Genomic DNA, 14,855 nt, shown 5'->3' with positions numbered 1-14,855 from the left:
AAACAAGATAAGAAAGATGAAGCCTTAAGCTTGATGTTCCTAAATCAATAACGACAATTGTATATCCAAACTCCTCAGAGATAAATTAATAAAGCATTAGCTAGATCTTGTTTCATGAATTTGCTAAAATTTTCTTTTAAAGAAATACAATTAGAAAAGCTATTATAAAAGCAACAGAAAATCTAGAAGAATTTTAGGATTAAAATTAAGAAATTCTACATATTGCTACCTGAGAGCAAATTGACATTTCTATGAATGTATCCAAATCGTCAGAAAAAATGATTGATTCTATGCAATAAGAAAATAAATGCTAAATGAAAACTGACATTGCAAGTCTGTTTACTGAATATCTGGAGTTTGATCTTTCACCAAATTATTATCTGCATGAAAAATTACATTAATAAACTTCTTGTTGGCAATTTTTCTCCAAATTAGTCTTCTCTACCAGGATTTCAAATATTATTAAAGCTTATATTTAGTCTAAGATACTTCTGATTGCATCAAACCACCTAGACCCTAGTCTTCCTCTGGGTACTTTTTTTCCGGACGTTAACTTTTCCTCTTCCAAATTAATTAATAGTCAGGGGGGGGAAACGAATGTAAGGTATTTTATTACATTATTAAACTATTTATTGGCTTAATAGGAACGCAATGTAACGCACTTTGCAAAGTGTACTGTAGAGTTCATATCTTTCGAGATACGATATCAAAAAGTTCTTGCCAAAGACTAAAGAGAATAAAATGTGAAGTGTGACTTTGACCTCAGGATTGCAAATTAATATTTCACATACGTTTTTTCGTTTACGTGAAAGCTTCATTATATCTTTAAATGGAACTCCATTAAATGGAACTTCATTAAATGGAACTGATGCAAGATTTGCAACGTAATGGATACTTATGTTTCGTTGCTTGCATTCCTATTTATCTTTTTATTGCAATTTTTACCGTAAATGGCCAAGATTTAAGAGGATGGTATGTATAAGGTGAAGCACATCCACCTTATATCATTCATTTATTTTGTGACCTGCAACATCTCCCTACTAAGAACATTTTTCTTAGTTTAGGAAAGTGATGAAGATTATGGAATCCAAAGAGAAGGAGTGGTTAGGTGATTATTTATTCCCCAAATGTACACAATGGAACAAAAGTTTCTAACATAAAAACGTAAAAGAAACTGCACTTTCGTGAACAGGTGAGCAAAATGTGTGATATTGTATATATAGTTATTGCGCGTGAGAACTCGCTCATGCGAAAAACGAATATAGGAATTAAAAAAATAACAAAAATCTAATATTCATTTTTATTTGGTGACTTGCAATTAAAGTGCAAACGACAGTTAAATTATACCAATTTTCCATTTAGACAACAATTCTTAATTCCGCTTGGGGGGGGGGGGGGAAGAAAATAAAAGTCATGATGGACGGGTGCTAGATTCAAATGCAGATATTCATGTTATGGTATCATGGCAAACCCATTCGTCTTGCCAGTTTTTTCCGATAGATTTTAAATATGCCTGCAACAATTTCTCCTGGAATACTCAGTTTTTTTGTTTTTTTTTGGAAAACTGTTGCAGTAAGAATTATATTCTAATGACCTGACATTCGCCTTTCCAGTTTTTGAATTAAGCACTGCTAAAACTTTTATACATATATACATTTTAAGATGCATTATAATATGTCATGATATTTGCATGTACAGATTCATAAACGGCTACCTGTGACTGACCATATTCTTACAATACTTTGTTTTATCGTTGGTCGCGTCATTTAAATTTTTTCAGTCGATAGGTCGAAAATAAAGACGCTGCATCTCGGTCGGTATAGAAGAGCCCTTTATCGTCTTTTCAATCAAATGGCGAGTCAGGTCTTAGCGGGGGGTTTTCTCCCGTAAACTAGGATTCTTCGACCATCAGAACAGGCAAATCAGCCCCTCGCGCGCGCACACGCACAGTCATAAAATACTTTAGGGGATCCAGCAAAGGAAGGATGTGCCGGCTGCATTAATTCGTCGTGACACTTAAAAATGGGACTACCTATCCTAAGGGACCGTACGGGTTGCAGATATTTTCCATCTTCCGTATTTAATCACTTCACATTTAAATCAACTTAGTTCTGAAGTGATTTTCGCATTCATTTCTAAGCTTTTTTTTTGCCGTACATCAGCATATTTGCCACCTTCATAATTTACCACCTTTGCCACCTTTTTAATTGTGAGTAAGTTGCTCAATACAACTCACATAAATAATAATACAGAAATAGTAAGGCGTTTCTTTGAGAACTAATCACATCCTTCCCTGCAGAATAGAAGCTGTCCTCAAAACAAACAAAAAATTATCATGTATACAAAATACAAAAAATGATTATCAATATCAAACATTTATAAGAAGCGATGTTACCCGGTTTCTTATAGACCTAGGATGGGATAATTCCTGTAACTTTGAAAATATCATGTAAAATCTATGTTTGCCAGTCTTAAAAGACTGTCATGTTTGTCTTCAAAACTTTCCACATCTTACGAGCCCCCATAGTCAGCATAACACAGTTTTATACCCAAACTCACTTGCTATAAAACCTAAGATATTACTATAAATAGTAATAATTAAGAAGAGTATTTCACATGCGTTCCAGTAAATTTTAAATTTATACAAACTGAACTTTAACATGACGTTAGTGATAACCACTTTCAAAACAAAAATCCATTAGTCGTTTTTCATTAAAATAAATTTGCCTTAATATCCGTATTTTGTTTTGTGCAATTGTATAGAACTAATTTTTTTATTGTTATTTGTTACAATGCAAAGAAATTCTCTACTTCACTGTTTCGGTTCCTTCATCGAGGATACAGAACTTAGAAAATCGTATACAGAAGACTTAGGAAATCTTGGAGTTACCATTTTTCAATTAGTGTATCTTCATTTCGTGTTAAAAAAAAAACTACATCTATTCCTTTTCTTTTTTTTTGCCGGTATTACTATTCTCTTGGTAATACTAATTAGCAATAAACATTCATAGCTAGGTTTTGAAAAAAAAAAAATTAAAAATGGGAAAGAATTCGTTTTTTTTCTTTTGAATGTGGACTTCGCTTGTGATCGGAGAAATTTTCAAATGGGAAAAGTTAGAAAATAAACTATTTCTTTACAACGGTAGATGGTTTGTTGTGGAGCGTAAAGCTGGAAGTATTCAAATTTTGTTCCAGAGTTTAGTTCCTGGCTTATCTAACCCTTGTTCTAATCCATTACTTCTGTGGCCATTTTTATAATAAAAATAGATCTGTAGCCCCTGCGAGGGTGCTAACAAAAATAGAGGATTCATCTAATATTTAAAAAACATCCTTCTGAAGCAAAACTAGAAACCAAATTAACTACCACTGAAGGAGAAAAAAAATGGATCTGATACTTCGTGAAGATTAATTTTACATCTCAGCTCAAGTTCGAAAGAAAAAAAGTGTCATTGAATTCTAAATATTGAATAAATTACGAACATGCAAATTGAAAATTACTACCAAGTGAAATTTATTACCGAAACGGACATATGATTGAATTGATCGTGTATAAAAAATTCATGGATGAAAACTATATATCGAATGATAAGCGATCGCCATGCTACTGTGACTAGTATGAATTCTTTTCTTCTGGTTAGTGTTCAAGCTCTGGTTCTTATTTGTAAGAAGAGGTGGTCCAGCCTTCTATGATGAGGAGGGGGAGATTGACAATATTAGTTTTGATTATCAGCATAATATACTTTTCTCACAATAAATGTTTAAAAGACTAAATCTGTATTACATTTTTAACGTATGTTTTATTTGAAAAATTCAATATTTCACTCTGCTTTAAGTTCTGGATACAAAAGTGGATTATCCCCTTGTCACCTCATTGATCGGCTTTGCTGTTTAGTTATTCCGCGGTTAGTTAAACAACAGGCATAGGAAAAAATTTCAGTCGAAGCCAAGTTCGTACTATCCTACCTGATCAAGGAAGGATTCCTTGTGTTAGGTGGCGTGTTAGTGAATGTCGGATAATTTTCAGTTCTCGTGTTTACATTATTAGTTTGTGCAGAAGTTCAATTATATTGATGGTATATGTGTGATCAGACATTCCTAGAATAAATGAAGTCATTAATGTGGTGAGTAAAGTCAGTAATCCAGTGTAATTTTTCACTGATTGGAGTTTCGTGTACGCGTCGAGTTAGGCCTAATTTACACGTGTATGAACCATTGTATTTGTGGTAAAGATAACAATTTAGGTGCTAGTTTCATTTTTACAACTTGTTATTGGTTAACTTAAAAAAAAATTGTCACTAGATTATAAAGATGGAGGCTCAGCAGATCTGTTTAAGAAGGAATAATCACCATGTCAATGTACTAACTACTTTTAATGAGTTACTGTTTACTGAAACTTTTGTAGATGTGACTTTATATGTGAAGGTAAGAGACTTAAAGCACACAAAATAGTGTTGTTTGCAGTTCTTTCTTTCATGACATATTTCTTGAAAACTCTTGTAAACATCCAGTTGTTATTCTCAAAGATATAAAATACACGGATTTAAAAATGATAATAGATTTTATGTACAAGGGTGAAGTGATCATTTCGCAGGACCAACTTGCCACGCTGCTTAGTGCTGCTAAAAGTTTGAATGTTGAGATCTGTACAGAAGTTGCACAGAGGGATACTTCCAGTATTGATATTCAGGAGAAGAGTGAACACGACTCAAGTAACCAGGCCTTGTTACTTGCTGACGTGCAACAGAAAAAACGCAGCACAGAATTGCCACCAGTAATTAAGAAGAAAAGAGGAAGACCTCGAAGTAGATATCTTCGTGGTTCTAACAGTAAAGGCATGAAGGCCAATGTGTCATCAAAAGTAAATGAATTAGACACACCAGAAGATACCAACAGGTCAATAAAGTCGTTCACAAGTGAAGGAAGGTTAGAACTGTCAGGAACTGATTATCCCTTAAATGAGATTTCTGTTTCTAATTCAAATATATATCCTAGTCCAACTCAGAACTCATTTCCATCTATACAGAGTTCAGTGTTGGTAAAAGGATCACAAAGTGAAGATACAATAATAGAAATTGAGGAATCACAGGCGTTGGAAACATCTTTTGACAGTTTGCTCCAAGATTCATTGTCAATCCCAGTAATGAATACGATGCCTATTCTTAATACTGTTTAGTTAATTGAAACTCACTCAAATAACATAGAATCAGGGCTAAGTACAGATAGCCAAATATTAGTTCCTTGTTCTGTATCACCTGAATTATCTACTTCTCTTCAAGTTGCACAAAGTATGATAAAAGATATCGAACCTGGTGTCTCACTCTTATTACCTGGAGCTGCAGTTTCACCTTGTGCCAGTTCTTCACATCAAGACAGTAGATCCATGATGATGTCTTGGGATACATCCAGGCCTACTGCTGTTATGTCAAACATTCCTAAAATACATGATCAGCAGCTTCCATTACAGGATCAGAATGTTTCTCAAGAGAAGGAAAATGGGTCAGTTAATTATCCTTGGATATCCTTGTCAGAACATCATTGTGAGGACTGCTGTAGATGCTGCGCGACACCAAAAATGTCCAAAGACATAATATGAACTACATGAAAATGACAGACAGGAATATATATTGGATGTGGACATGAAAGCAGAGTTGATGATGATGAAGCAAGATATGAACTGCATGCGAAATGAGATGAAAAGAATTAGAGACATACATGGAAGAGTAAATAAGAGCAGAAGGAAAGATTGGCATGCGAAAGATATATCGAATGATTCGAGAGTGGTTCTCTATGGAGATTCCATTATTAGAGGTGTGGTGAATGAGAAGATGCATAAGGTTTGTTTTCCTGGTGGTAGAATGGAGAGAGTGATTGAAGCGTTGGACATGAGGAATAAGAGAGCACAAGAGTTGGTGGTTGTAGTAGGAACAAATGATTTGGATGGGAACAAGGAAAATGCCAGATTGGATATAAGGAGATTATTAAGGAGAGTAAAAGATAACAGTGTGGTAGGAAAGGTAGTCAGTGTGTTGCCAAGGTATGATGGCGATGAATTGAGGAGGCAAACAAAGATTATGAATGATATGTTAGCGCAGTTATGCGAGGAGAATGGAGTGCATTTTGTGAATGTGTGGGAGGAATTTGAGGGACGGGTGGAATTGTATAAAGAAGATGGGCTGTATTTAAATGGTTTTGGTGCGAGTCTGCTGGAGAGATTGTTACTGGCAGAAGTAATGACTGTAATGAATATATCTGAGGTGGTGCGAAGTGATATGAAAAAGCAAAAAAGTAAGGTAGGGAGAGGTATTTGTTCACTTGCAAATGGGGAGGTGAATATTATGAATGAAGTAAATGAGAAAGTGGAGGTACAACACGAACAGAGAAACGGGGGGAGTCAGGGTGGACGGGGAGAAACTTTATGAAACATGCGGGTGCTGAATTCAGAAGTGAATGTGTAAGCGGACAAACACAGATTGAGATGGCCTGGGATGGATGGAAAGAGTTTAGGTGTGAAAAAAGTTGTAGAATTGGTGGTAATATAGAGGAAGTGACAGGGGAAGGTATTGAAGAGTCACAACGCAGGAGTTGCACATTATGATGTTCTTAGAACTTGTAGAAGCAGTAATGATTTCTTATGTTTATTCATTAATGCTAGAAGTATTCGAAATAAGGGGAACGAAATTGTTGCTTTGCTCGAGTCTGTTCGCTCCAAACTTGTTGGTATAAGTGAGACGTGGTTAGATGACGATGACATCATGACAGGAATAGAGATGAACGAATATGATATTTTTCGTGAAGATAGACAGGGGAAGAAAGGGAGGAGGGTACTGTTAATGGTAGCAGATGAGTTGTGCCCATCTAAGGTAGAATTGCAAGGTGCAAATAGTGGTCACGGTTTTGAGGCCGTATGGTGTGAGGTAGAAGTAAACAGGATGAAATATTTAGTTGGGTGTTGCTATAGACCTGGTAATATGGAGGGTAATGAGAAGAAAATGTATAGGCAAATTAGCCTAGCTAGCAAGAAACGAGTTATCATTATGGGCGACTTTAATTATGGTAATATAGACTGGAAGCAAGAGACTGCATCTGGGGGTAAAGAAATTGAATTTTTGGAGTTTTTGAAAGATAATTACCTTAGGCAGCACGTAACGGAGGGTACACGAGGATCAAGAGTATTGGATTTGATCATCTCATCAGATGATGTTATTATAAATGAGGTGTCAAATCTTCCACCAGTTGGTGAGAGTGACCACAAGGTGATCACGTGCAGGGTGACCAGTCATTCGAGGACGTCTGTTAGAAAGGGATATATGTGGAATTATAAGACTGGTAATTACGAAAAGCTCAGGAAACAGTTTGAGATAATAAATTGGAAAGAGGAAATGGATGGAAAGGATATCAATGCTGCTTGGGCCATACTCAAGAACTATTTGGTGGAGGCAATATCAGAGTGTATTCCAAGGGTCAAGAGGGTAAACAGAGTGGGTGTAAAATGGATGAATCAAGAGATAAGGTATGCAATCTGGAAGAAGGTATTATGGAAGAAACACAAAACCAGTATATATAACAACCAGTTGCATGAGAAGTACAAAGAGCAGGCGAGGAAGGTGACTAGCTTGATAAGGGTAGCAAAAATGCAGTATGAGCACAGTTAGCTAAAGCGGCCAAAAATATCCTAAGCAGTTTTTTCGATATGTCTCCAGTAGAAGAAAGAATGATTATGGTAGGATGGGATTGATTGGTGAAAACGGAGGAATGATAACCGCTGCGGAGAATATAGTTGAGATATTTATTGAGCAATTTCTAAAGGTATTTCATTCTTGTGAATGTGGCATCATGTAGAACTTGAAAGCAGTGGGAAAGGAGGAGGAACTGTTAGTAAGTGAACAGGAGGTATATGAGGAATTGAATAGACTTGATGTAAATAAGGCTGTGGGACTTGATGCTATTTCACCAGGTGTCTTGAGGGAATGTGCCAGAGAGTTAACAACAGCTTTTGTATATCTTTTCAACATGAGTCTCTCACTGGGTCAAGTTCCAAAAGAGTGGAAAGAGGGTAAAATTGTTCCAATTTATAAGGGAGGTGATAAGATTAAGGCTTTGAATTATAGACCAATCTGTGTGTCTGGAGTTGTGGTCAAGGTATTAGACAAGTTAGTTAGGAATAAAGTTAAGAATTGGATTGACAACAGAAAAATACTTTTTGGCGGCCAGCATGGATTTACTAAAGGAATATCGTGCTTTAGCAACCTGCTTACTTTTTATAATAAAGTGACAAATGCGTTGGATAAGTGTATTGCATATACAGTGGTATATTTAGATTTTGCAAAGGCGTTTGATAAATTGCCACATGACAAGCTGGTAATTAAATTGGAACGGATGGGGCTGAACAGTAGATTGGTTCACTGGATTGGAGATTGGTTGTCTGATAGGTATCAGCGAGTTGTCTATGGAGGAGCGATATCGCAGAAGAGGAAAGTTACTAGTGGTGTACCTCAAGGGTCTGTTTTGGGTCCATTGCTGTTTAATTTGTATGTAAATGATATCTGGAGAGGTCTGAATGGTGATGTGCAGTTGTTTGCAGATGATGCAAAGTTGGGCAGAGCTATCAGGAGTAGTGTGGATGCTGTAGCTTTGCAAGAGGACTTGAATACACTGTCTGAATGGGTAAATAAGTGGGGATGTCAATTCAATGTCTCAAAATGTAAGGTTTTGAAATTTGGGAAGCAGAGATGGGATGTAAAGTACACAATCGGTGCGAATATCTTGAAAAAGGTAGAGGAAATGAGAGATCTGGGAGTGATTGTAGACAAGGACCTAAAATTTCGGGGACATGTTACTAAAATAGTGAAGATAACACAGCGGATAATGGGAATGATGCGGAGGACATTGACTTGTAGAAGTAAGGATGCTATGGTTCCTTTGTATAAGGCTTTGATCAGGCCACATATGGATTACTGTGCACAGATCTAGCCACCTGGTTTTCAAAAAGATGAAATTGCGTTGAAAAAGTTCAAAGGCGATTGACTAAGGTGGTTTCTGGTCTCTGGAATGTAGAGTATGAAGTCAGATTGACAAAATGCAATTTGCAAAAATTGGTGGATGGAAGGAGGAGGGGGGGATATGATTGAGACATAAGCTGCTAAGTGAGGATAGCAGGAGAACAAGAGGTCATTCCTGGAAGCTGTATAAGGAGAATTGCGAGCAAGGGAGTGAGGAGCAGGTTTTTTGCATGGAGTGATTGAAATGCTTTGCCCGAGAGTGTGGTGTGTGCAGAGACAGTGAATATATTTAAGGCACAGTATGATAAACTGTGCGTATAACAATGGACCTCCCACGATGAGTCTTTGACTCCATGGAGGTTTTTATAATAATAATTATGATTATTATTATTATTATCTGTGGAAGTAGTTAATCATCACGAATGTTTAAAACTGTTTCATTTATGTCACCGGTCATGTGGCATACGAACTACCCCACGTTAATAGTAATCGCTCACTTTCTTCGCTTAAAAAACGGTAGTTTCTATAAGATTGTAGAAATCTATAAGATTTCTATGAAGTTGGGGGGAATACGAAAGGGACTATTTGTTTGTTTTGAATTAATAAAATTACGATTTTTTTTTTAAATTTCTGATCAGGAGAAAGAAGGAAAGTGAGAAAGTCGGAGTGGATATAATGGTGATAATATTGTAGAAAATCTATAAGATTTCTATAATCAAAAATGTTCAGCTTGTTTTGCACTCCTATTACACGCCTCCCCCCCCCCTCTCTATTATCGAGGTTTGTTGCTGGAATGAGGCGAAATAGCTTCTTTTAATATGTATACAGGTGTGCTTGGTAGCGTAATTTAGAGAAACCTTCCTACTTTTAATTGAAAGTAGAGTCAGCGAATCCCATAGGGATGTCGCAGTGCGTTTGCTTTCGCAAAACAAAACGACATATTCCAATCAAGTCTGTATTACATCAGGCTTCAGCATATAACTATCAATCCATTACGGCCACGAATAAGTTCGCAGTACCTTCTCGAACGCAAAACGAGATTAGTAAGAATTATTCCTGTTTAAATCGAAGGACAGGAATAACATTTAAACCCTTTCTTCGATGTACTTTAAGGTTGAAGGGGGGGGGGGGTTGCGTGCGTGTAGCTTTATGCATTTCCCTATCCATGTGTATTCGAAGTACGTATGCAATTGCATTAGAAAACACGCTTTGTTTTATTTTATAAAACGGATTTTCTGTAATGTGGCGCATGTAGTCAATAAGGAATATAATTTAGGGTAGAAATTTAACGGTGCATTGTTCGTTTGCGGGGGGGGTTAATATATTACCAAGATACTTGGTTTAAATAGTATAACTAGATTTTTTACACGTAAGAGATTTTAGAAAAGGATGATACCCCGGAGGAAAAAATAAAAGAGAGGGGAAACAATATTACCGATCAATATATTTTATTAACTACAAATAACGCGATTTCAAGGTACGTCAAGTGAACGTATTTCAAACTGATTACCTCAGAATTATAAAGCTTTCACGAAGGCGAAATAAGGCTCTTTATCCAATCTTCGCATATTACTTATGTTGAGTATTAAGTTTTCACTAATCATATCTCTTGATTGTTCAGAAATACATAAATTAAAGGGAAAAACAACTCACCTAACAAATGATTAACTAGCTGTCAATGTTGTTATACAATATTTGACTGAAGTATTACCAGTACAGCACTGCAGATTCTGATTTCCACGAGTTACTTTTTCAGTCTGTTACTTGCTGTTCACGAGACTCGCGTATGTAAATTTTATCCTTCGTGGAGAGTATTGCCCACGCGCCACGTGAAAGCTGGAACATCTATATTCTACAACTACGTTAGTTGAAAGTATGTTGGCAACAGTATACTGTACTTGTTCTTAGTTATGTATTTAATTGTTTTTTTTTCCATAACTGAACAACCTGTAAAAATAATTTGTGTTGTAATCGTTCATACTGTTATAATTCTGTGTCTAAGATATCATAAATATTATGAGGATGAATCATGTTAAAAAAAAAGTGCTTATTTCAAAAAAATAAACTGGAGGTTGTCAAACGCCTACAGTTAAAGAGCTTGTATTATTTTGCAAGTAAACTGTGAGCAATACAGAACAAAAAGGGAAAAACTCGGCTGAATTCAACGCCAGCCATTTTAAATATAACGAAAGAAAAAAGTAGAAATTAGACTGAAGATCCACAATGGACTCGAACATTCATCTCCCCTCTAAAAAAAAAAACTGAAAATAGTAATATACACTGCTTTGCAAAAGTACAAAGTACGGAAAGAATCTTGCGTCCTTCTTAAGTTCGAGGGGTGGGGAATCTCTCTAATGAAGTCTCGTGCCACTGCATGACAGTATTCATTCTCCTGCCTTTGAGACTATAAGTTGCGTCATTTCAGACTGTTTTCCATTCCGTATGGCAAAGGAACATCATGCTCGCAACAAACTAATGACAAACTCCGATCACAGTCTGGCTAAATGATTACTGATTTCTTTCACATTATAGAAGCAAACAAAACTTGCATATATATACTTCTAAATTGAAAAGAAACAGAGTCCTTTTATTTACAGTGTAGGAGTTGGGAAGTCTCCGGAACTTTGAGAAGTGAATGAGATGTTTTTCCACATTGATGTGATAGTTCTGAACAATTTTTTATATATGTGAACAACAAATTTCCATTTTTAAAAGCATGCATGATTTACAATTTACTATTTAAATTTGCAACGTCCTGCGTTGCAAATTTAAATCGTAAATTTGCTGTGTGTGTGTGTGTGTGTGTGTGTGTGTGTGTGTGTGTGTGTTGTAAGTATAAGGAGTTGGGAATATTGCATAATTTCCAAAACTTATATCACAGATCTTTTGGGGAAAACATAAAATTCATATGAACACTGGGTCCAAAAATGAATGATTAAAGAACGCTAGCGTTTTTAATCCACTCTCGGAGATAAAAAAAAATACCAAACAGTTAGGTCAGGAGGCCTCTTTGATGTCCAATTCTTTGAACTAACCATGACCCGATCCATACAACTACGGAAACGATGACATGCCCTTTCACCACACGAGAAAAATGCCTACATGTTTCTTTGTGTCGAAAGTGCATGCATATGACACTGTAAATCTAAGTGCAAAAATCTCGCCTGTAAGACGGTATTCGAAAATTAAAAATACCAATGAAATTACTGTGTCCGCGCGGTTAGCCTAGTGGCTTTGCGCTTCAACCATATGTCTGAGAAGGAGTGTCCTAGGTTCGATTCCCGTCGACGACGTGAGGAACTTAAGGATCTTCTTCCTTAGCCATAGCCAAGTTAGCCGGTCTTGGGCGTGGACAGCAGGATTTTTCCGCCAGTTTATCTGGGGTTTTTCAACCCCCAAGCAGGCAAACCTGCCCCGTGAACACACATGGATTACAGTCATGAATACTTAGAGGCATGGGGTTGACCATCTTATCCTCATATTTTGGTTACGAAATCCAAGCATGCTTGGAAGATTGTGGGCTCTTAAAGGCCTGTTAAAGCCACTGGATAAGATATCACGACTCAACAGACGATATCACACCATATAACTGTACAGAAGCGATGTCGAAATTACTTTATATGATGGCATGACAATTCATTTCTGAGTACATAAGTGAACTCTGATTGTTAATGATACCATCGCGGATGGATTAAGTTTCATCACGAAGCAACTGGATCCACGTGATTCTTGACTGCTATACAATACATTTTAAATTTTCAGCCGTTGAGCCTGGTCCTTCGAGGTGCTGAACATGGCGTGGAGAATCCTTCAGTAAAGTTTTACACATGTTTTCATTTTCGATACACCAAGACCTACTAGCACAATCATATTTTCTGGTTGAGCCACATGTGTTCAACTGCACGATCAGATGAAATATGAACACTTGATTCTGCTTTCTACAGAAATTTAAATTAAAGCTATTTTCAAAAGTGAAACGACAGCAGCAAGACTATTTATATCTATAAACATAAGTCATACCAGAATATTTGGTATTAGAAAACGCTGAGGACAATTAATTTAACATACAAAAAACTTTAACTGCATTCTGGAGAACGTAACAATAAATTGCACTGACTGGTTACATCGAGGCCAAGAATGATATTTTAGAGAGCCTATGATAAACACGTAAATTCTTCATTAGCTCTTTACCAAGTACGTATCGACCTATTCATACATTTTCCAACTGAAAACGCTATGGATATTTTTTTTCAAATTCAGACACCACAACCATTCACTACTAGATCGATTTCTTCATTCACCTTGTACAGTTCTCCCACGAAATAACTGCACGTATTATTAAACAATAAGTATTATCATCAGTAATGGATACCATTTAATCGTTAATCTATATGGTGTTCTGCAGGTTGGGTTGAAAAATTCCACCACCTACATGGAATCTCTACAGATTTCTTGCTGCGTTCTCTTCATTTCTTCATCTAATTGGCCAGTTGAATGCCTCAAAAATGCCAGCAGTCATGTGATCAAAAAGGATTAAGCTAAAGTATCAATAATTGGATATATTCGTGATACCAGAGATTAGAATGAAGTGTCCTCCAGCAATTCAATAAACTAAATTCATTATTATAATAAAGAATAGATTACCTTCTTGAAAATGTAAGCAAGAACAAGCACAGTTGCTGAACATTAGTCATTCATTCCATAACAAATCGACCAAAAATAAAGGTGACAGAGAGCTTGAGTGTCCGTAGTTTTCATCCAATTTTTATTTCGTAATAATGCACACAGAAAGAGTAACTCCCACATTTTTACACCTCCTAAAAAGAATGTGACCCTTCTTTTTCACATTTCAGGCATTTAAATCTGACATAACATTTCCTAATATCAGATTCATTGAAATATTTTGTATTTAGAATCAGAAATTTCAGGATTTGTAACACGTTCTAGATTTTTTTTCTCTAGAGTGTCTGGTGACCTAACTCTGAAGAAATGCTTCTAATGAGCAGACTCACTATGTTATTATTATGCAATATTAGAAACATCATAATATTGTTGTCTACTATTTCTCATCAAAATCATAGTATGAGGGGGAATATTGTAAATCGATATCCCACGTATGTAAAGCATAATTCCCACATATGTTATTGTCTTTGTGTGTGTGTGTGTGTGTGTGTGTGTGTGTGTGTGTGTGTGTGTGTGTGTGTGTGTGTGTGTGTGTGTGTGTGTGTGTGTGTGTGTGTGTGTGTTACTCTTTTTAGGGATCATCATTATACCTCTCAAAACATGTTTTCGAAGAGATAAATAACAGAGGGGGAATTAGCATCAAATAAAATTAGATTACAGTGTTTTCCTGAATTCGTAATATCATCTAAACATTGTAATTCATTCCATCATTTATTCCTATGCCTTTGTTTTAATACTGAAGATATTTTATGAAACTATTCTAGGCAAACAAATTTTTTAGGGGAGAAATAATATTTTTACGTAAAACAGTGAAACGTAAAAGACGTAAAACAGTCCATTATACAACCTTATCATTATAATGCCTCCTTCGCTTCTTTACCGTCTTCTCTTTATCATAGGAGAAGGTTAAGAGGCAAAGAAGGCATCATAAAAGATGAAGGAGTGGCAAGTAGAAAGTAATTTTACAGTACAGAAGCGGGTGAAATCTTTCATTCTATGGCAGGTTGGAAGGAAGCAAATGAGGCGAGAGAGTCAGCTTTAAAAGTTGAATAGGGTTGCGGTATGGAAGTTCTGAGACCTAGATTCTTCCGTTTTTCTTTATTTCGACTGAATTTCCTAGATTTTTTTTTTTTTTGTCTTCAGAAATTCGTCCTGTGAGTGAATTTTAGGAAA

General features: G+C 36.1%; 1 protein-coding gene across 3 annotated transcripts in view; it reads right to left on the bottom strand.

Annotated features, from left to right (window-relative positions):
- The window catches only part of LOC150107227 (uncharacterized), a 72,264-nt gene that overhangs the window by 23,136 nt on the left and 34,273 nt on the right, over nucleotides 1-14,855 (bottom strand). Inside the window, exon 1 of one of the 3 annotated variants that reach the window (XM_090391083.1) lies at nucleotides 10,653-10,769. The exons of 1 other annotated variant lie outside the window; for it this stretch is intronic. The gene's annotated coding sequence lies outside the window, so the exon portion shown is untranslated. Of the gene's footprint in view, nucleotides 1-10,509; nucleotides 10,616-10,652; nucleotides 10,770-14,855 lie in introns of those variants that run through there. One more of the 3 variants, XM_090391085.1, reaches the window with a different exon arrangement.

Source organism: Typopeltis vanoorti, chromosome 4 (genome assembly GCF_054136105.1).
Source record: "Typopeltis vanoorti isolate ZY-2024b chromosome 4, IOZ_Tvanoo_1.0, whole genome shotgun sequence".
NCBI classification, from domain to species: Eukaryota; Metazoa; Arthropoda; class Arachnida; order Uropygi; family Thelyphonidae; genus Typopeltis; species Typopeltis vanoorti.
Note: the sequence above shows the minus strand (reverse complement) of the source record. Positions and strands in the feature narration are given on the sequence as shown.